General features: G+C 32.8%; 1 protein-coding gene across 10 annotated transcripts in view; it reads left to right on the top strand.

Annotated features, from left to right (window-relative positions):
- The first annotated feature begins 928 nt into the window (after window positions 1-928).
- The window catches only part of LOC129751553 (potassium voltage-gated channel subfamily KQT member 1-like), a 705,179-nt gene continuing 685,095 nt past the window's right edge, over window positions 929-21,012 (top strand). For all 10 annotated transcript variants that reach the window (XM_055747121.1, XM_055747116.1, XM_055747117.1 and 7 more), the window contains exon 1: window positions 929-3,177. The gene's annotated coding sequence lies outside the window, so the exon portion shown is untranslated. The remainder of the gene's footprint in view (window positions 3,178-21,012) is intronic.

Genomic DNA, 21,012 nt, shown 5'->3' with positions numbered 1-21,012 from the left:
AGAAATCTCAAAATGTAAGTTTAGATAGACCTAGATTTGAGTAAACCATTAAGACATTTACGTCAGATGGTCTTTTTTATAAACAATAAACAATCAGCACCCAGAAGAAATTAGCTGTTAAAACGTCATTCGGAATGAACAGCGTTGTATCAAAATCGTGCTTAGACTTAATGGAATGCCCTATAAACTCTTTTAACACGGGTCGGTTTTTCTTCATATTCCAAATACGGCTTTAGTTTAAACGTTATTTTGTGATTAGAACAAATCGTAAACACGATTCTTATGAATCACGATTTCTGAGAAAAAAATAATTTAAGTCCCATGTGTGAACGACCGATTTAATGTTGTAGTAAACAAATGATACCTTTTTAAAGTTCCATCCTATTTTACTTATTTGTTATTTGCTAAGGTTTATTCCAAAATGTATGGCATATTACCCCACAGGCCCCAAATTATGATATCCAAAATTCACCACACTCTCTTTCTCTCCCATTCGATACTCCGTTGCTCCAATTCTCCTTTTTCCGAAGCGATATCCAAAACATCCGAAGCTCCACCAGCCGACTGACTGTGATGTGGTGAGCTATCGAGACCCCTCATGTCCGCCTCGCCACCCACCCATCCAACGACAACAACACGCGGGCTGGCGGGCGGCTGATAGGTATTTGCTCAAATAAACGAAGACATGCCCCCCGATATAGGTGGATATATATCGATATTCCACACAACTCTAGAGTAGGTACCTTTTAGTAGAACGTCGCCTCCGTCATCTTTGTCAGCTCTCTGCTGCTTAACAGAAACAGCAGCGAATACGAAAAAAAAACACTACCGTGACCGACCGACAACATCGACGTCGACGACGACAACGAAAACGACGGGCTCCGGCCACGGTTGGTCCTGGCTGCCAGTTTCAGTTACGACCAAGATCTCGCATAAACCGGACACGCGGAGAACAACCGACTCCGGTGAAGGAAAAACAAAACAGTTGAAAATAAGAACTTCACAAAACCGCGCGCGCTCTCTACCGAACGGAAAAAAAAGAAACGGTCGGCGATCAGGGGGGGAAACTCGTGGAAATATTCTAGTACATTATGGGTTTTGTTTTTCTTGGTTGCTGTTGTTGGTGAAGAGTGTTGAAGGTTTTTCTTTCCGAGAAGAAGACCTAGGTGCGGGATCTGCGTCATGTAGAAAGGCGCTGAGGTTACGATAGCGCGATAGTGTGATGCAAATTACTGCTCCGGAAAATGTGTGGATCCTTTTCTTGGAACAGCGACTTCGTACCACTTTCCTTTACTGTTTCCTGTAGCTTCTTGCTCTCTGGTTAATGGTTGAGATTTTTGCCGTGAAATTCTAATGTAGCTGCTACGGTTGGGCTAAGTACGGAGTTATCGCGGAGTTGATACGATCCTTTGATGGATGTTTTGTTTTGGCTCTATTGGTGTGGTACTTGAAGTTGTGGAAAGCCTCTGGATGTACGCTAAGTGTTTCATTCTGAGCTCCCGGTGATTGCTGTTGATCGTTCTGGTGTAGATCAGTGTTTCCCCTTCTCGGAACCTTAGGTGTAGTGTCCTGCTTTCGGTATCTGTAGCTGTTCATCTCTCTAGCCGATCTCTAGCGCTATGTTACGTAGTTTGTAAGCAGAAACCAAAGTCGCTTAGTCTTTGAAAGTGCAGCCGTCAGTTGTCTGCTGGCGTTGAGTATTTAGTAGATAAAAAATGTGCATTGTTGTGAAGTGTCTTGGTGGTAGTCTCGACGGCTAGACGGGAGTCCCTTGTGGCGGTGTGTAATTATAGATGCATTTTTTTCTGTTTTGTATACCGCAGAAAGCGAGAATGCTTCGGGTGTGATGTGCTGCAGAGTGGAAAAGTAAAATAGCACTTAGAAGCGCTTATCGAGAGGTGTAGTTTTGTTGTTCAACAGAGCGTAGTTCAAATAGTTCGGTTGATCGAACCGTGTATGCTTAGTTGGTATTAGTGGATATCGAACTAGAGAGCTTTTCGGCAGAAGGTTAGTGCCTCAAAGACCGAATCTGGTTGGAGACACCGGGGAAATTAAGCGGTGAATTTCGGGAAGAATTCGTAAGTCAGATGCAATGCGTGTACTCGCGCCCGAAAGTAAAAATAGTGCGTCGTCGTCAGTTTTATGCTAAGTTGCGTGTTTTGTGGGTCGCGATGACCGGCTGAAGGTGAGCCGAGAGTGAGCTTGTGAAGCAGCACGTACAGCAGTTGTTGTCGATTAGTGTTTGTGTGAGCGCTGTGGGAAAGTGCAGAAATACGTCAGCGCCATCAGCTGTTCGCGTGCTACACCTTAGCTTGGAGCTGTATGTTTACCCGATAATCGCATAACTGTGGCCGCATCGGGATGTCGAGTATTTGTTTTACGATCGGATCAATCTCAACTTGAGGCTAACAAGGTTTAGGTCATCAATGCCCAAGAATGTAAACACCAGATATTCTCAACAGGCGAAAGCGCGTGGTTCGCAAAACCGAGCGGATAAAAACAAACAACCCTAATTTGTAACAATCCGCTACGCCAAGTGAAATACGACCGACCGCTAATTCCATCTCATTTACTCTTTCAAGAGTTCCATCTAGTGATTCTAAACCACAGTAGTTATCCATCAATCGGAGTGCGTCGTTACCTGTCTTCTGGAAACGTGCCGCCTACGTTAGAAAATAGCCTTTCCTAAAACCAGCACCAGCATATAACCGTAAATCTAGCAGTAGAAAACGCAAGTGTTTATTCCCCCGTTTCCAATCTGACCCAAACCGATCCGCACAAAAGCCAGATCTGGAAAGTGGCCTCGCCGTAGAAGAATTATCGTCGGGCAATTTTCCGTTAGCACAAAGTCGAGTTGAAATCTAGCTTCCCCAGAACAAAAACCGACCGACATCCTTCGGTTAATCTGCCCAATCAAAAGCTTAATAGCTGCATAGTTGTTTCCGAAGTAGAACCAAGTAGTGTACCCGCACACAGTTGCTGCATCTGAAGCAGTTGAAGCTCTGACCTTGAGGAATCAAAACAACCCGAACGCTCGAAAGTTTTTCCCCCATCAAAAGCGAGACAGACGAAGACCTACGAAGAACGAGAGCCAGATAACTCCGGTCCGGTTGCAGAACAGTGGTGTCTCGGCACTCCACTTGGGGTGCTGATAAAATCGTGTTTAGCATATTAAAGGTAAATGTACTTACTTACTTACTTACGGACATAGTAGCAGCACCGGTTTGTGACTCAACCGAGATCGGTGTACTTAAGGAAAAGTTATTGCCGATGCGGGGTTGATCTCTGCATTGATATGGAACTGTCGTCGTCGTCGTCGTCCCGTACATTTCAGATGGTTCAGATCAGAAGTTGAAGAAAGGCGGGGCGTATCATGTCACTACATGATAGTAAAGAAGGAATAGCGTGTTTGTCAAATTGGTGGATTCAGTACTCTGACTTTTATTGATGATATGTTATTTCCATTCTATTGTAGCTGCATCAATTAATACAGTGGTTATTTTTGTTCTCATTTTATTCTGCTCTGTGGTTCAGTTTTTTAAATTAATGGCCAAACTGAGCACTGAATCAACTTATAAGTTGGTACTCGATTCACAGTTTGGTTTGTTTCACGTCAAGTGAACGCGGTTAAAAGGCCAATAAACAAACATGATGATGTTTTCAAAAGACATAACTGCAAATGAATTCGTTGAAATTATCTCTGAAAAACGATGAAAGACTTTTTATTAAAATTTTAGGCAAAAAAATGTACAAATCTACCAAAGGAACAATTTTTCAAAATTAAATTTGAAGCGGATATTTCTTTCCTTATGATTTCATCACTGCCAAAACATGATAATTTGATTAAACCTTAAAAGAAAGTTCTTAAAGGGTTGTTAAAAAAAATTAAACGAAGATTGATACTTCTGGCCTAGAAAACATTTCTCAAAATAATATTGAAAAGTTGTACATAAATTAAAATTTATTTCTCGCAAAGTTTTGTCGAAACCACTTCACTGACCATGAGTTTTTAAGCGTAACTAACAGGCTTGAAAGTTGGCAAATCTAAAATTTACTCGACTGGTGTTACTCCGTCTGCTGTGGAAAAAGCATTCGACGCAGTTTATAGGAACATGTTAAAAAAAAAATTCAACAATTCTGTATACTTAAATGGTGAATCATTGCTAGTTAATATTTGCAATTCTTATGATTTTTCATGAGATCAATGTAGCTAACTGCTAAATACTGAGCTCAGTTATGACTTCTTCACTTCAGTTTATAATTACCTCGAGTTAGAATTAAATGGATCATCAAAAGAGTGAGGCAAATTAGCCGACTTTTTTAAAATGATATGGGTTCCTGGTTAAAACATCATTGGTAAAAAAAAAGATGACATGTAGAGGTTGTTCATGTGTTTTTTTCTTAAATGTTCGTTCAGTGCTTGCGAGGGCCGGATTAAGCCATTGCACAGTGGTCCGAAAAGGCTAAAAGTGGAACTTTTTTCGTAGCGCCTCTGTTCTTCATTTTATCTCTTAAGTGTCTTCAAAACATTTGCTTCTTCAAACATGCTTCATAATTTTAAATTATTTAAAGTTAGTCAAAGCCTACTATAAAAAAATTGAAAATTATTACTTTTTTAGTTCAATACATAGAGCATTACTTTATACTACAAAGTTGTAGAATACAAAAAAAATATGAAACTTTGTTGAATACACCAAAACTCTATCTCTTTTCAGAGCAGAGTTATAAAGGTTTTATTTTAAAAGTTATTTAAAAGTTAGTTTTTTAAACTTAACTATAGTTAGATGAGGATTTACATGAATAAAATGTTCTAAACATTTGTTGAGACATTCAAATCCCACGTTTTGCACAAGATTGCAACATTCTACGACGTTTCCAAGCCAATTTATTGCATTTTTAAGTTTTATTTTTACTCAACTTCACGAGCGTTTATTGCAAAAACGTGCAAGTGGATTTTCAAAACTAATAAACCGAATTAAAGCTTGAACTTAGTGCAACAAATTGGTGTCGGCACCATTTGTCTCCACGCGCTTCTATTTGAACACAACAAGCATACTTTTGATGTGTTTTGCGTGTTTCCATACAAAAATTATTTTTAACTGCCTTCTGCCTTCGTTTTGCGTAGCATCTGTGTAGCCTGGAAATCAATTTTTCCATTTTTTTGTATGGAAACACGTAGAACATATCAAATATATGCTTGTTGTGATCAAATATGAGCGCGTGGAGACAAATGGCGCCAACACCAATTTGTTGCACTAAGTTCAAGCTTCAATTTGGTTTATTAGTTTTGAAAATCCACTTGCACGTTTTTGCAATAAACGCTCGTGAAGTTGAGTAAAAATAAAACTTAAAAATGCAATAAGTTGGCTTGGAAACGTCGTAGAATGTTGCAATCTTGTGCAAAACGTGGGATTTGAATGTCTCAACAAATGTTTAGAACATTTTATTCATGTAAATCCTCATCTAACTATAGTTAAGTTTAAAAAACTAACTTTTAAATAACTTTTAAAATAAAACCTTTATAACTCTGCTCTGAAAAGAGATAGAGTTTTGGTGTATTCAACAAAGTTTCATATTTTTTTTTGTATTCTACAACTTTGTAGTATAAAGTAATGCTCTATGTATTGAACTAAAAAAGTTAGAATTTTCAATTTTTTTATAGTAGGCTTTGACTAACTTTTGATAATTTAAAATTATGAAGCATGTTTGAAGAAGCAAATGTTCTGAAGACACTTAAAAGATAAAATGAAAAACAGAGGCACTATGAAAAAAGTTCCACTTTTAGCCCTTTCGGACCACAGTGCATTGGGGGGCTGGGGTATTTTTTCACAGGAGGCCCTATGAATCAAATTTTTTTTTCATATGCTGTTCCATAGAACACAATATTTTAAATATATTGTATACCAAGGTTGACGAAAAAAAATCTGTATTTTTCAAAAAAAAATCTGACTTTCTGTGATTTTACCTAAAAATTCTGTGATGGTATTCTGTGATGCCATTTCCTTAAACTTCATTAAAAGTTTATATTCAATTGGGTCTTTTTTACATTTTATTTGTAAAAAATCAATTAATATTAGCAATATTATCTTACTTTTCTAATTTTAAGTATGAAATCGTAATTTTATGTTGCACAAAGAATTATAATTTTGGAAATCCATTCAAAATAAAAAAAAATCTCAAGAATTTGTGAATACTTCAAAATTCTGTGTTCTGTGACACAGATTTTGTGATGAAAATTGGCTCAAAATTCTGTAAAAATTGAAGACTTTTCTGTGATTTTGGCAACCTTGCTGAATACATAAAGAAACTGTAAAGAGTTCGATATATTGCCTTCAAATAACCTCTATATCTGATGTCCTCAAACAATAGGTAACTGTTAATCTATCACGTGCAAACATTGCGGAAAAATTAATCAAATAATCAAAAATTTAAAAGCTGATTAGAGCTGTGAATTGCAAAATTCAATTTACAATTTATTTAATAACTATATCACTGCCCAAAATCTCTGGATTAGAAAAATTTAATGATAGATATTACAACTTTTTATCATTTATGTATCTATCACTTGGTATGAGCTTCATCGAAAGCAGAATAAACATTTCCCCCATGACTATTGGGAAGTAACATTAGAAAAATAATCAAAATTTGAAAAAAAAAAATTAAAACAGAATTAGATTCAAATTCCATGGAAATACAGACAGTTGAACAGAAAATTCAAAACCTAAAATTAGATTCTATTTAAACGCATAATTTAAAGAAACTTGCTAATAATACTATCGAATTATAAGTGAAATTTAAGTTCAAAATTGAAAATGAAAGTAACAATCAATTTTATATTAACACTGAGGGTGAAAACGAAAGAAAGATCAATTCCTCAATAATTAAAGCGAAAAAAGTTACAATCAGAGGAAAGCAGGAATTGCAAAATTTATAATTCAAATCCAAACTATTATTTCACTTTCATATCTTTTATACCTAAAAAGATCGTGTTCATGTATAGTGTTGATATTTTTAAAATGTAATGAGGATTAAAACTGAAAATTTAAAATCACTTGTTTAAAATGAAAATAATAAAAAATTAAGAAGTTTTTTAAAAAAGTTCTTCTAAATGTAACAAAAGTTACCTTCAAAACCAATAGTTTCTAATGGAAATTGAATTTTCTAAACACAGAATCATAAATTTAGAATAAGATGAGATTAAAATTAAAAAATATTTAAGTTTAAGGAATCTCTCCATGAAATTTGCAACTAAACTTTGAGAGCGTTTTTTTTTATAATAATAATTTTTTGAGAATGGTCATTTAGAGAATGATACGATTAATTCAAGGTACTTCTTCAAGTAGAGGATAATTTTAAAAATGTACGTCAGAATCAAAAGTATGAAATTCGGGCTTAATCACTTGGAAAATTTTCAATTAGAATGTCAAATCTTAGTTTCAAATCGGAATATAAATTCAATAGTGGAACTCCGTTTAGTCAACTACAGTCAGCTTTTTTTCTGAATTAAAATGGGTGTAGAGTGTATAAATCATTGGAAATTTCAATAATGATAAAAAAATGTTTGATTTTGTATTATTCATACTCATTCTTATGCTTAAATAGTCAGCATTCAAGATTTCCTGGATTTATTAATTTTATTCCCAACAGAACCCAAGAAAAAAATACGATTAAAAAGGATTTGAAATGTTTTTTTTTTTTTCACTAAGAAATGGTGGATCGATCTCCCGTAAAAGTCTTTTAATTTTATTTAAATGAGGAGAAAATACTTCCTTATTATAAATGCAATTATTTTTTATTCGCTGGAAACTCCTTAAATATTTTCTATATTCAATAAATGAGAGAAAGTGATGTATTATTTATTGTTAGATATTATGGTTGCCAAAATTTTTTCAGCACCTTTCCGGGCTGGATAATCCGGGCTATTTTTTCGAAAAACCTGGCAAAATCCGGGCATTTCATTTCAAAATTTTTGTTCAAAATCCGGGCAATATCCGAGCGAAATTCGGTCAAAGCTTAGGAATTACTCATCAAAAATCAAGAAAAAAAAGGTGAAAAAAAAGTTCCAACAAAATTTATCAGCAAATTTTAAATAGTAGTTTAAGCTTTCAAACACCTTTCATGAATATTTTTATGAAACTTTCTCAAATAAAATCGTTTTGGAAGCGTAGGTGAAAAAATGACAACGCAATTTGTTTTTTAGTTTGATTTAAAAATGAGAATAAAAATAATCCCTGGCAAAATCCGAGCGACTGGGCCGGACCGGACTTTTCGCAAATTTCATATTAAATAGTCGGGTAAAGGCAATTAAGATCTAAATAAGCTCAATTTTTCTGTTCTTGTTCGATCCAAATTGATTTTTTTTTTTTGGAAATTGAAAAGGGATTTGAACGCTGCTGACAGATCTCGATTAAGGGGGGAGTAGGGTCTAACACTTTCAAAAAATTCTTTTTTTTTATTTTCTTATTGTAAAACATTTCAAGAATGTTGTGTCAAATTTTCAAGTCAATTGAAGCAAAACTGTAGAAATTATAGGCCTTTATCTGCTCCTATCTTATACTGCAAGAAAGCAAGAGCAGAAACTTCAAACGCGTTTTTCTCGAAAGCACATTTTTTAAGTCCGTGGACATCGTCATTTGAAAACTCCTTCACCGATTCTTTTCAAATTTGGAACATATTTTCTACATATAAAATACCAGACCCCAACGTTTTGCTTTTCTTTTACTTTGGGGAGATTTTACAGATAAAAATTGGCGGATTTTTTCGTGAAAAATCGTAGTTTTTACTTCAAACAGCCACAAAAATTTCATAATTTTTTTTCAAGTTGAATAAAAACGTTTGGGTCCAGAAAAACATCTATTGAAAATATTTTGCTCTGATTTTTTGACTTCAGATGATTCTGTGCTGAGATACAGTATCCACCGCAAAACTTGTTTTCTAAATGGCATCCTCGAAAGTGCTCCGTCAACAACTCATTTTTCAATATTTTTCTACGAAAAAATTACTAAATGTTCTTTTAACAATGCTTTGTATAATACAAAAAATTTGAATACATTTGTTTGAACGATAACTCTTAAAAAAAATCGTGAAAATGGTGTTTTTTTACCCGTTAGACCCTACTCCTCCCTTAAAAAAAGAAAAGTTTAGGTCGTTTGAGTCACTTTGTTATAGATTTTTTTCGATATAAACTATTGGAGTTATTATTTCAAGGGGGCCCCTTACCTTTTAAACATTTTTATGCCGATTTCATTTTCTTCCCTAGTTTTCTAGGACTTAAAGCAGTATTATTAAAGTAATGTTTAGAGGGTGGAGGGGCTTGAGGCGGGAGGCCGGGGCAATTTTCTCCAATTCCCCCCTCTCCATCCTCTTAATACGGCCTTGATCCCTGCTATCAAGGTTCGGAACTTTGAGGGCAAGTTCGAAAAAGGTAGGGTTAAATAGAATCTTAAATAACAATGACTGTGCTAAGAATTATCGTTGAAAGTTAAAACGTTTTGGAAACACTTGTCCATTTTCTTTTAAGACGCTTTAATCTAGGTTCAGATTAATATATCTGAAGATAGAATACAAAAAAAAATCTGTATAAATACAAAATAAAAACTAAAAAAAAAGCGTTGAAACATTGAATGCATTTTTAACATTATGTTTGTGCATGTTTTGGAAATTTCCAGATTTTCTTAAATTTTTACCATTAGGAGAGATTGGTGGATTCGGTTTCATTATCATAAACAAACTCGTTTTTCTAATTTCGATTCATATACGAAACCCAATTTATCCTGAAACTCTGAGCCAAAAAACAGTAAAAAGAAATAAATCCATTATTCAAGGTCAATTAGAAAATCAAATTTAGCTGAAAGCTTTGGTATACCAAAAACAAAAAAAAACGACAGGCACAAAGCCAAAATTATTGAATAATTAAAATTGGGAGTTCAGGTTTAAATTTCGTATTTGTGATCCCTGTTTATTTAAAATTTAAATGAGGATGTTTGACTTAAATTAAGAATTCAGACTCAGATCAAGATAAGAATTCATATTCACAAATTCAGGTTTCATAATTCCGTACCGGAGTTGAAATTGAGGAAAGAAGAAAAAAAACGATTTCAAGTAGATGATACCAAACAATTTTTCATATTTAAAACTCTATTTGGTGAGTTTATTGTATCGTTTTAATCTATTAGAATTTATTTTCTTCGTTAACAGAGAACCCTGTTATGTTTATTTTCGGTTTACCCCAAGAAAAATGCACCAAACATGATTTGTTGAAACGTGTTGCCATTTTTAGCAGTTTTAATCAAGTATCTTTTTTTTTGTGCTTCAAAATAATTTTAAACGGTTTTTCACTGTATACAAAACTTTTAGACACGGCAAATCTCTGTTTGCAGTGTTTTCAAACAATACTTCTGCACAGTTTGGCGTTTTTTTTTTGATGCAACAATTAAATGTTTATTTTATTAAATTTCCATATTTCATTCTGATTTTCGTTAAGTTTACTGTTACCTGAATTTTTTTTCAATGTACATTTGATAAAATTGAATAAAGAAAATGAAAACATTAAAAATATCCATCGGTTCACAGCAACTTAAATTCATGAGGTTATGATATCTACTTTTGCAAAAAGGCATTGTAAACTGCAAATAATACTGAGAATTAAAGCATTTATTAATTCTTACGTTAACTCAGTTTTTTTAAATAATACACGCGTTCTTAGAGTTAATGAATTAAATTTTGGAATTTAGCTTTTTTTCTTGATTTCTTTTATAATTAGGTATCTCTTATATCTTTTAAACTCCTGAAGTAAAACGAAACTTTTTTTAACTCTTCGAATAGAATTTTTTTGCAATGAGAAATAATTTAAATTCCTTGTTTGATGATAGTCGAATAAGAAATTAAATTCAAATTGTAAAATTCAATTCTGAATTTGGTTCTTTTTCTCATCGATGTTAAAATCTGGCTTGAGGAAGATTCAATAAAAAGATTTTCATTGTGATGTTGAATAAAAAATCTGAAATAAAACTCAAAAGTTTTCTTCGCAAATATCAATCATTTTTCATGATTTGTACCATTTGAGGGTAAACCAGTGTTCAGTATTCCAGGTAGTCAACACTTTATTTTGTACTTTTTTTTAACACTGGTATTTTGTTTTCGATCTTGGTTAATATTTTTCTTGAGACTAAAATTTTTATTTTCCAAACTTCTGGTGTTTGAAGATGTAATTGAATCAAAACCTGTTTCTGACGTCTGATACTGTGTGTTGGATTAAACAAAGACTTTAAGTTCTACAGAGTAAACCTTATAAAATTCGAAATTTCGTTCAGTTTCATAGCATTAAAGCATGAAAGGAAGAAAAAAAAATTTACTAACATTTCCTTATTTTTAATTGTTTCTTTACAATGATGATATTTTCATAAAATCACTAAGTTTATATCAATTTATTCTCAAAATAACTGAATACTATATAAGCATTTTATAAAAATCTTTAAAATCAACTTAGCCTTATACTAATAAGGTAAGTACAAATAAGACATTTTTGTGGTGTAACCATAAATCTGTAATGAAATATTTCATCGTTTGCTGTATAGTTGTTTTAGAGTATGTCAAAATTTGTAAAGTCATATCGATGAATATTATTTATATTGAGTAATATGTTATTCTCTTATATAACCGTGAAATTTATCCGGGCCGCGCAAATCCGGGGTATTCCATCAAATTCTTGACAATATCCGGCCATTTAATTTCAAAGTATTACAATTATTCAACAAAATAATCCTGATCGGTTTCTGGAAGCTTAAAACGTATTTTAAGCTTCCAAAATCCGTTCATGATTATTTTGTTAAATTAGAGGTTTTTCTTTGATTTTCCAAAAAGAGTGAATAAATCCGGGCTTTTTTTCAACAATATCCAGGAAAATTCGTGATGTCTGGCTATTTTGGGGTAGATCAGCTTAAAAAATGTTTAAGTTGCCTTGAATCCGAAGCAAAATAGACTTATTTCGGCGATATGCTCCTTTCCGGCTAATAGCGTTTTTTTTCACCACGTAAAGAAGATTAACAATCACATCCAAGCATTTCAAAACTAATGTAAAGATATTTTAAAAGGAAAATAAAAAGTGAACAACAAGTCAAAGAAGTGAAATAGTTATTAAGTTAAAACATAGGTTAATATAGAAATGTTAGTCTTTAATGTATCTGTATATATAGAACTCAATAAATAAAAAAAAATACTGTTGCCAGGTGAAGAGTACAGACTAACAGTGGCTATGAAAATTTGGCGCCCACTTCCTTCATGAAGATGGATAAGCATCAGTAAGACCAAACCCACCGGGCGTTGCTATTTCGGTCGGTATTTTAGATGTTTTGATTGGTTGCGTTTCTTTTTACTTACTTATTTTCGCACCCATTGTTGCGATCCAGGTTGGTATTTGTGTTTGTTTATTTTCTGCGTTGCTACCGGGTTGCTACATAAACGCATCCTGTAACAACCTACTGTTCGAATTCTATTTCTCGAATCAAGTTAGCGACTCTTGGTGCGATGATAGGTTGAAAGATATGTTGCTGAATGTACTCGATTCGAGGTTTAGCAACCATTGGTGGGCCTGGTCTAAGCGTTGTTTTTTGGCACCTTCCTACTTTGGGTGATTTGAATGACAAAAAAGTAATTGAATTTGGACGCCATGACTTTCGTTTTTTACGAAAAAACTATAAACTAATTATCAAATTTCACAAAAACATTTTCGGAACTTTTTCTGCGTTATGTTTTTCATTTTTCATTTGGCATAAGAACTCTTCACAAGTAAGAAAAATGTATTATGAATTTTAAATTTAAAAATGGTTTTAAATTTCAATTTTTTTACAAAACATCTACCATCACTTTCTTGCCGTAGAGATCGTTTTCGTACGGTCCGGATTTGAGTATTGATGATAAATTGTGGTTTTTATTACTTTGCACTTTTTTTTAAAGATGGTTTTTTGCTTTTAAATTTAGGATTTTTTTTTGTATTCAGGCTCAAATGATTAAAAAAGTTTTCTTGTGTTTGCATAAAATTAAAAAAAAACTTAATTGATCATTCGATTCTCCACCCTTTCCTACATTAACCTTTAACAATGGCGATAAATCTGACGTTAAATACCAAGAAACATTTACCCGATTTCCCAAGTAATAACCATTTTGTTTACATTTAGCCAGATCCAAGGCCGGATTAAGGGGGGGGGGGGCAAAGGGGGCATTCGTCCCGGCCCCCCTGCTCAGTGGGGCCCCCCGAGGGAAAAAAAGTTTTACATTACTTAAATTATACTATTTCAATTTCTACAAATCTATGGAAAGAAATCAAGACTAGAAAATCGGAATGAAAACTTGATATATAACAAGGGGCCTCCATGAAATAATATCAAGAAAAGTTTTTCAAGTTAAGGGGGCCCCCTTAAGTAAGTAGTGAAGAAGTTCTCCCGCATTTTGCGGGCTGAGAATATCAAAATTTTGGTATTGAATTTCAAAATTTTCAACTCAAAATCTGGACAAAAATATTGTAAACTAAATTCGAAAAAAAAATAAAGAAGAATATGAGGCAAAACACCTTCATTTTTCTTTTATTTTATCGATACATGTTAGCTCACAGTGCTAAGAGAGAACAGATAAGCTTTATGATAAACATTTCAGAATATTACCTGGGCATTATCCGAGTTTATACCGGGTATTATTATAAATTTTCACTTTTCAATCTATAGGTTTTATTGAACTTTCCGTTGGTTTATAAATTCTAAACCGTTTTCCCTTCCAATTTTTGAAAATAAATGCTTAAAAAAATTGTAGTTGCTTAAATTGGACCGATCGACAGTACAGAGTTTCTTCATTAACTTTCCATCCCAAATTCTGCGTATTAAAATTCGTATTGGAACATTTTCAACTGATTCAACCAAAATTTTATCAGCTACTGAAGTAAATATTCTGAATTCAGTATATCATTTTCCAAATGATCATTCTCAAATTATCATGAAAACGATCTAAAAGTTGAGTTTCCAATATCATTGAGTGATTTTCTTATCTTTATCCAGTTTCAATTCATTGAGATTTTCAGGTCTTGTGGTGTTCTTCAGTTACTGAAATGTAGTTTCACGGTTTTTCTGAATTTTGAGAACTCAAGATCTTTGGTAATACTCATTTGGATTCCTTTTTTCAATGATAACTGATTCTGTGATTTAAACATTTTATCTCTATTCCGATTTTATTTTCAATCGATCATTTTTGCACTTACACTCCTTGAGCTTTGAGGGCATCCTATTAAATTTTTGTCACATTTAGAATAACAATTTGATAACCATTTTTTATCTGATGAGAATCATATTCATAAACATGTTCATAAAAGTTTTTTTTGAAGTTCACATGTGGTGAAATTTCTGCTTTGGCTCTGATTGTAACTCTGAATCTTTTTTTCAAACTTAATTATTTTTTCTCAAAATTTGATTTGAATTTATGATTTAGATTTGAGGCACTGAATTCTGGTTCGGAATATAACCTGATTTTTATTCTAGAATTCTTAAACTCTTGTATCTGTACCTCTATGGAATTTGAGTTTGATTATTTTGTTTATTTTTTTGAATTTTGTCTTTTATGTTTTATATCTTCATTATACTTCCCAATTGTCATGAGGTAAATATTTCCCGATGAAACAAAAATGAGACAAAAAATTGCATTTTTTAAGCTCATATCAGAGCATTGATTTTACTTTAAATTTCTAAACTCTTCCGCGATGTTTGCACGTGAATAATTCACAATTTTTATTTGAAGGTACCAAAAACTATCTTCTAGGCGGACAACATGGCTATTTGAAGACAGTATGCTGAACTCATCTCCAGTTCTTTTACACGTTTGAAATGTTTTGTATTCTCTGGGATAGCATTTGAAATAAAAAATCGAATCATAGGGGCCCCCCGAGAAAAATTTCCCCGGGCCCCCCGATGGCTTAATCCGGCCCTGGCCAGATCTAAAAATGGCGACTGTCAAAAATAAGGCTACCTTAGTACAGAGGTTTGCGACAGGCCACGTTCAGATGCCCTAAACACAGACTTTTCTAGAAAAAAGGCTGCCCGTTTAACCACTAACCTTACTGACTGGACACTCGATTTTGTTTTCTGGATAATTTTTCCAACAGTACGCAATTTCGATTCTAGAGTGCGCATCGATCGATTTGAAGAAATGCTATCCCAGTTAGGAAATGCCACCCAACTTTAAAAATAAAACACGCAATTTCTACGATAAAATCGGGCTAAACAGGACCATTTTTTCTTCAGGGCATTTTTTGTCAAATTTTTCAGGTTTGCCACCTGCCATCGGTATTGCGAACCTGCATAATCTGACTACAAAAAATTAGACAGAAAATGGTTGAATTTTTGTTCTAAGTGTCATGTCAGTGTGGTATGTGGTTTAATTATGGTAAATTTGCTTAATTATTTGCTTTCAAATTTGCTATCAAACAATCATTCGCTAGTTACTACCGTTGCCTCCTGAGCCGATGTCCGCGAGTTCGAGCTCAAGAGTAAACATCGAACACGGTTGTGCCGGCTAAGTTGTTCAATAACTGTCCGCCAACTGCATCATTGATATAAAATGCCAAAAAACGACTTTGTTGGAAACAACGAAATAATCGCTAGTTACGAATGTAAAATCTATGAGGTCTTGAAGAATTAGTTTAAAATTTATCCCTAATTCAAAGCACATCATAGGAAAAAGCTTCTTTTGAACGGATTTTTTTAAATTTTCAATTACAACGTTATCGTAACACCGAAACGGAAGAACGGAGGCAAAGTTCACTTTTAAGTTAATACAAAAAGATGATAAATTGTGCAACAGCAGCATTGCAACAACCGGGTGCTGCTGCCAGATGCATTTCACGACCATTTCGTGTGTGCCCCTCGTTCCGTTCGGGCCCAGACCACGTGGTTTGTGACAGCTCATAAACAAGTCGGGAACCATAACGAGCCAACGATGACATTAGCAAGACGCTAGGGTGAGTTGATCACCAAGTTTGTTGCTTAAAGAAAAATAAACTGAACATACTTTAAATCCCATTGTAAGTTTTGTAACAAAACCAAAATAGAAAAGATTTGCGAAACGTGAACAGGAGAAAAATCGACTCGCCCTTTTTCAACGGCGGCGTTTGGGGCCATATGGTTGTGTCAAATCGTGTGTGGTCCTCCAGCTTAGTTCTGCACCATTGATGACATCCAGGGCGCGTTACCCGTCAAATGATGCGAACATTCGCCAAGATATGAAACTTTCCGCCAATCATCAGCGCCGCGAGGCCCAAGCCCTGCCGTTGATGAGATGCGACTGAATGGATGACTTCCAGTTTTGAGGGCGAGTGTCCGGGACATTGTTGTTGGCACTTTAACTCTTGCGCCCCCGAGGCAGGCAGGCATCGGATGTCAATATTTATCCGAAGCGTCGCTTCAGTGCACCGATAAAAGCAGAGCTTCTCGCATCTTTGTGCGCGTCAAGTGGCTGCTGCTGCTGATTAAGCGTTTATTCACATTATTATCGGAAACGTGAGGCATCCCGACAAGCCTTGCGGGGTCTCACTTGGACTAATTAACTACATAGCCCCAGTCATCATCCGATCATCATTTTCATTGATGCATATGTGAGGTTATTTTCGTGGAAGAATGACTAGGAACGATGCTTCAGCGATTTTCGAAAGGCGTATTTAGAATTGCAAATTCATGTAAACAAATTCCAAACGCGTTATCGAGTTGGTCGATTGTTTATTAAAAATTAAAAAAAAAACTAAGACTCGAGCTTGAAACTGAAAACAGAAAATTTCCCTACCTACCTTTCTCTAAAGTTAAGTAGCACTCCTCGAAGTCCTACGCCGAAATATGTAGGTCAGTAATATGGTTTTTTTTTTTCATCAAATGTTTATTACACTTTTTGTGATAGCCCCGAGACGTGATGCTTCAACCGACTTCAAACGGAACGTTCTCAGTTAAACATGCCAAATTTCGGCAGACATTGGTATGCAGTGCATTTAATCAGTCGCTCACAGGGGACAGAACGTGAGAAGCATGAAATCAAATACTGCTGAAACGAAACAGCTCTCCTCAAATTATGTGACCCAACTCATAAAGCCAGAAACATTGAGACATTTTTTTTTCACACGCATTTTATTCCGACAGATTTAAATTTGCATCCAATTCAATTTGAAAATGAAAAACATGTTAAGAATGACAAAAAATGAAAAAAATGAAAAAAAAAATGACAAAAAATGACAAAAATGACAAAAATGACAAAAATGACAAAAATGGCAAAAATGACAAAAATGACAAAAATGACAAAAATGACAAAAATGACAAAAATGACAAAAATGACAAAAATGACAAAACTGACAAAAATGACAAAAATGACAAAAATGACAAAAATGACAAAAATGACAAAAATGACAAAAATGACAAAAATGACAAAAATGACAAAAATGACAAAAATGACAAAAATGACAAAAATGACAAAAATGACAAAAATGACAAAAATGACAAAAATGACAAAAATGACAAAAATGACAAAAATGACAAAAATGACAAAAATGACAAAAATGACAAAAATGACAAAAATGACAAAAATGACAAAAATGACAAAAATGACAAAAATGACAAAAATGACAAAAATGACAAAAATGACAAAAATGACAAAAATGACAAAAATGACAAAAATGACAAAAATGACAAAAATGACAAAAATGACAAAAATGACAAAAATGACAAAAATGACAAAAATGACAAAAATGACAAAAATGACAAAAATGACAAAAATGACAAAAATGACAAAAATGACAAAAATGACAAAAATGACAAAAATGACAAAAATGACAAAAATGACAAAAATGACAAAAATGACAAAAATGACAAAAATGACAAAAATGACAAAAATGACAAAAATGACAAAAATGACAAAAATGACAAAAATGACAAAAATGACAAAAATGACAAAAATGACAAAAATGACAAAAATGACAAAAATGACAAAAATGACAAAAATGACAAAAATGACAAAAATGACAAAAATGGCAAAAATGACAAAAATGACAAAAATGACAAAAATGACAAAAATGACAAAAATGACAAAAATGACAAAAATGACATAAATGACATAAATGACAAAAATGACAAAAATGACAAAAATGACAAAAATGACAAAAATGACAAAAATGACAAAAATGACAAAAATGACAAAAATGACAAAAATGACAAAAATGACAAAAATGACAAAAATGACAAAAATGACAAAAATGACAAAAATGACAAAAATGACAAAAATGACAAAAATGACAAAAATGACAAAAATGACAAAAATGACAAAAATGACAAAAATGACAAAAATGACAAAAATGACAAAAATGACAAAAATGACAAAAATGACAAAAATGACAAAAATGACAAAAATGACAAAAATGACAAAAATGACAAAAATGACAAAAATGACAAAAATGACAAAAATGACAAAAATGACAAAAATGACAAAAATGACAAAAATGACAAAAATGACAAAAATGACAAAAATGACAAAAATGACAAAAATGACAAAAATGACAAAAATGACAAAAATGACAAAAATGACAAAAATGACAAAAATGACAAAAATGACAAAAATGACAAAAATGACAAAAATGACAAAAATGACAAAAATGACAAAAATGACAAAAATGACAAAAATGACAAAAATGACAAAAATGACAAAAATGACAAAAATGACAAAAATGACAAAAATGACAAAAATGACAAAAATGACAAAAATGACAAAAATGACAAAAATGACAAAAATGACAAAAATGACAAAAATGACAAAAATGACAAAAATTAGAAAAATGACAAAAATGACAAAAATGACAAAAATGACAAAAATGACAAAAATGACAAAAATGACAAAAATGACAAAAATGACAAAAATGACAAAAATGACAAAAATGACAAAAATGACAAAAATGACAAAAATGACAAAAATGACAAAAATGACAAAAATGACAAAAATGACAAAAATGACAAAAATGACAAAAATGACAAAAATGACAAAAATGACAAAAATGACAAAAATGACAAAAATGACAAAAATGACAAAAATGACAAAAATGACAAAAATGACAAAAATGACAAAAATGACAAAAATGACAAAAATGACAAAAATGACAAAAATGACAAAAATGACAAATATGACAAAAATGACAAAAATGACAAAAATGACAAAAATGACAAAAATGACAAAAATGACAAAAATGACAAATATGACAAATATGACAAATATGACAAAAATGACAAAAATGACAAAAATGACAAAAATGACAAAAATGACAAAAATGACAAAAATGACAAAAATGACAAAAATGACAAAAATGACAAAAATGACAAAAATGACAAAAATGACAAAAATGACAAAAATGACAAAAATGACAAAAATGACAAAAATGACAAAAATGACAAAAATGACAAAAATGACAAAAATGACAAAAATGACAAAAATGACAAAAATGACAAAAATGACAAAAATGACAAAAATGACAAAAATGACAAACATGACAAAAATGACAAAAATGACAAAAATGACAAAAAGACGAAAATGACAAATATCTCGCAAATCACGAAAATCACGAAAATGATAGAAATTAAGGAAATGATGAAAATGATGAAAATTGTTAAAATTGTCAAAATTGTAAAAATTGTGAAAATTGTCAAAATTGTCATAATTGTCAAAATTGTCAATATTGTCAAAATTGTCAAAATTGTCAAAATTGTCAAAATTGTCAAAATTGTCAAAATTGTCAAAATTGTCAAAATTGTCAAAATTGTCAAAATTGTCAAAATTGTCAAAATTGTCAAAATTGTCAAAATTGTCAAAATTGTCAAAATTGTCAAAATTGTCAAAATTGTCAAAATTGTCAAAATTGTCAAAATTGTCAAAATTGTCAAAATTGTCAAAATTGTCAAAATTGTCAAAATTGTCAAAATTGTCAAAATTGTCAAAATTGTCAAAATTGTCAAAATTGTCAAAATTGTCAAAATTGTCAAAATTGTCAAAATTGTCAAAATTTTCAAAATTGTCAAAATTGTCAAAATTGTCAACGTTGCCAAAACCGTCAATATTGTCAAAATTGTTAAAATTGTAGATTTAATCTCCATTTTCTGTCTCATCTTGTTTGTTAAATGGATTAAAATTTTAGTATATGAAAAATTTATTTTCACGGAAAAGTGAGATCAACTGAAAGTTAAAGGTTTCGAAAATGATGTTCGTCAACCTCAGGCAAATCTCAACGACGAACAAAAAGGGCTTAACAATTTACTCGAAATAACAATTTGCATTCACCCTTTTTGTTTTCTACCACCGCCGGTTTGTTATTTTCGGATTCAGATCCCTTCCTCGCCTTCCCGGTGAGTTTTCGGAAAGGTTTGTTTAAGCGCATTCTGGCAAAGGAAGCAGAGGTTTTTATTTGCGGTATGTCTGCCGAAAACGTTTCCCGAGATTTATTATTCAACAGTCAGGTCCGAAGTTAAATGGGTTTTAATGGTGCGGGTTTTTCGTCACTCCCAAAATTTGCGGGCAAATTTATTACGGTTTGTTGTCCCCGCGCCGGCTTTTCTCGACTAAGTTCCAGAAGTTCTGAACTGGTTCGGATTCCGAGGATCCGGGGTGGGTTTTTGGGTGTAAAGTTTCGACCAGTGATGTTTGAATTTTTGAAACGGTTTGTGGTTCATTAACATAGTTTGCCCACTTTATTTGCTCGCATGTTATGGTTCAGAGAATAAAACGGGGGAATATAGTTTCCGATTTTAGTACCGAGATAAAATTTCCTCAATTTGTCTTCCCTCACTTTCGTTTGCTTAGTTCGAATGAAATTTACAATTTTCAAGGACAATTTGATTGAATTTCATGACGATTTTGGATCGACGGAAAAAATAAATACCGGATCGATTTGATAATGGGTCGTAAAAATATGACTTTCAAATCCCTTCGGCTTCGGCTCGATTTTAAAAGGAAACCAGA

Source organism: Uranotaenia lowii, chromosome 3 (genome assembly GCF_029784155.1).
Source record: "Uranotaenia lowii strain MFRU-FL chromosome 3, ASM2978415v1, whole genome shotgun sequence".
NCBI classification, from domain to species: domain Eukaryota; kingdom Metazoa; phylum Arthropoda; class Insecta; order Diptera; family Culicidae; genus Uranotaenia; species Uranotaenia lowii.
This window is presented reverse-complemented; position numbering and strand designations above follow the sequence as displayed.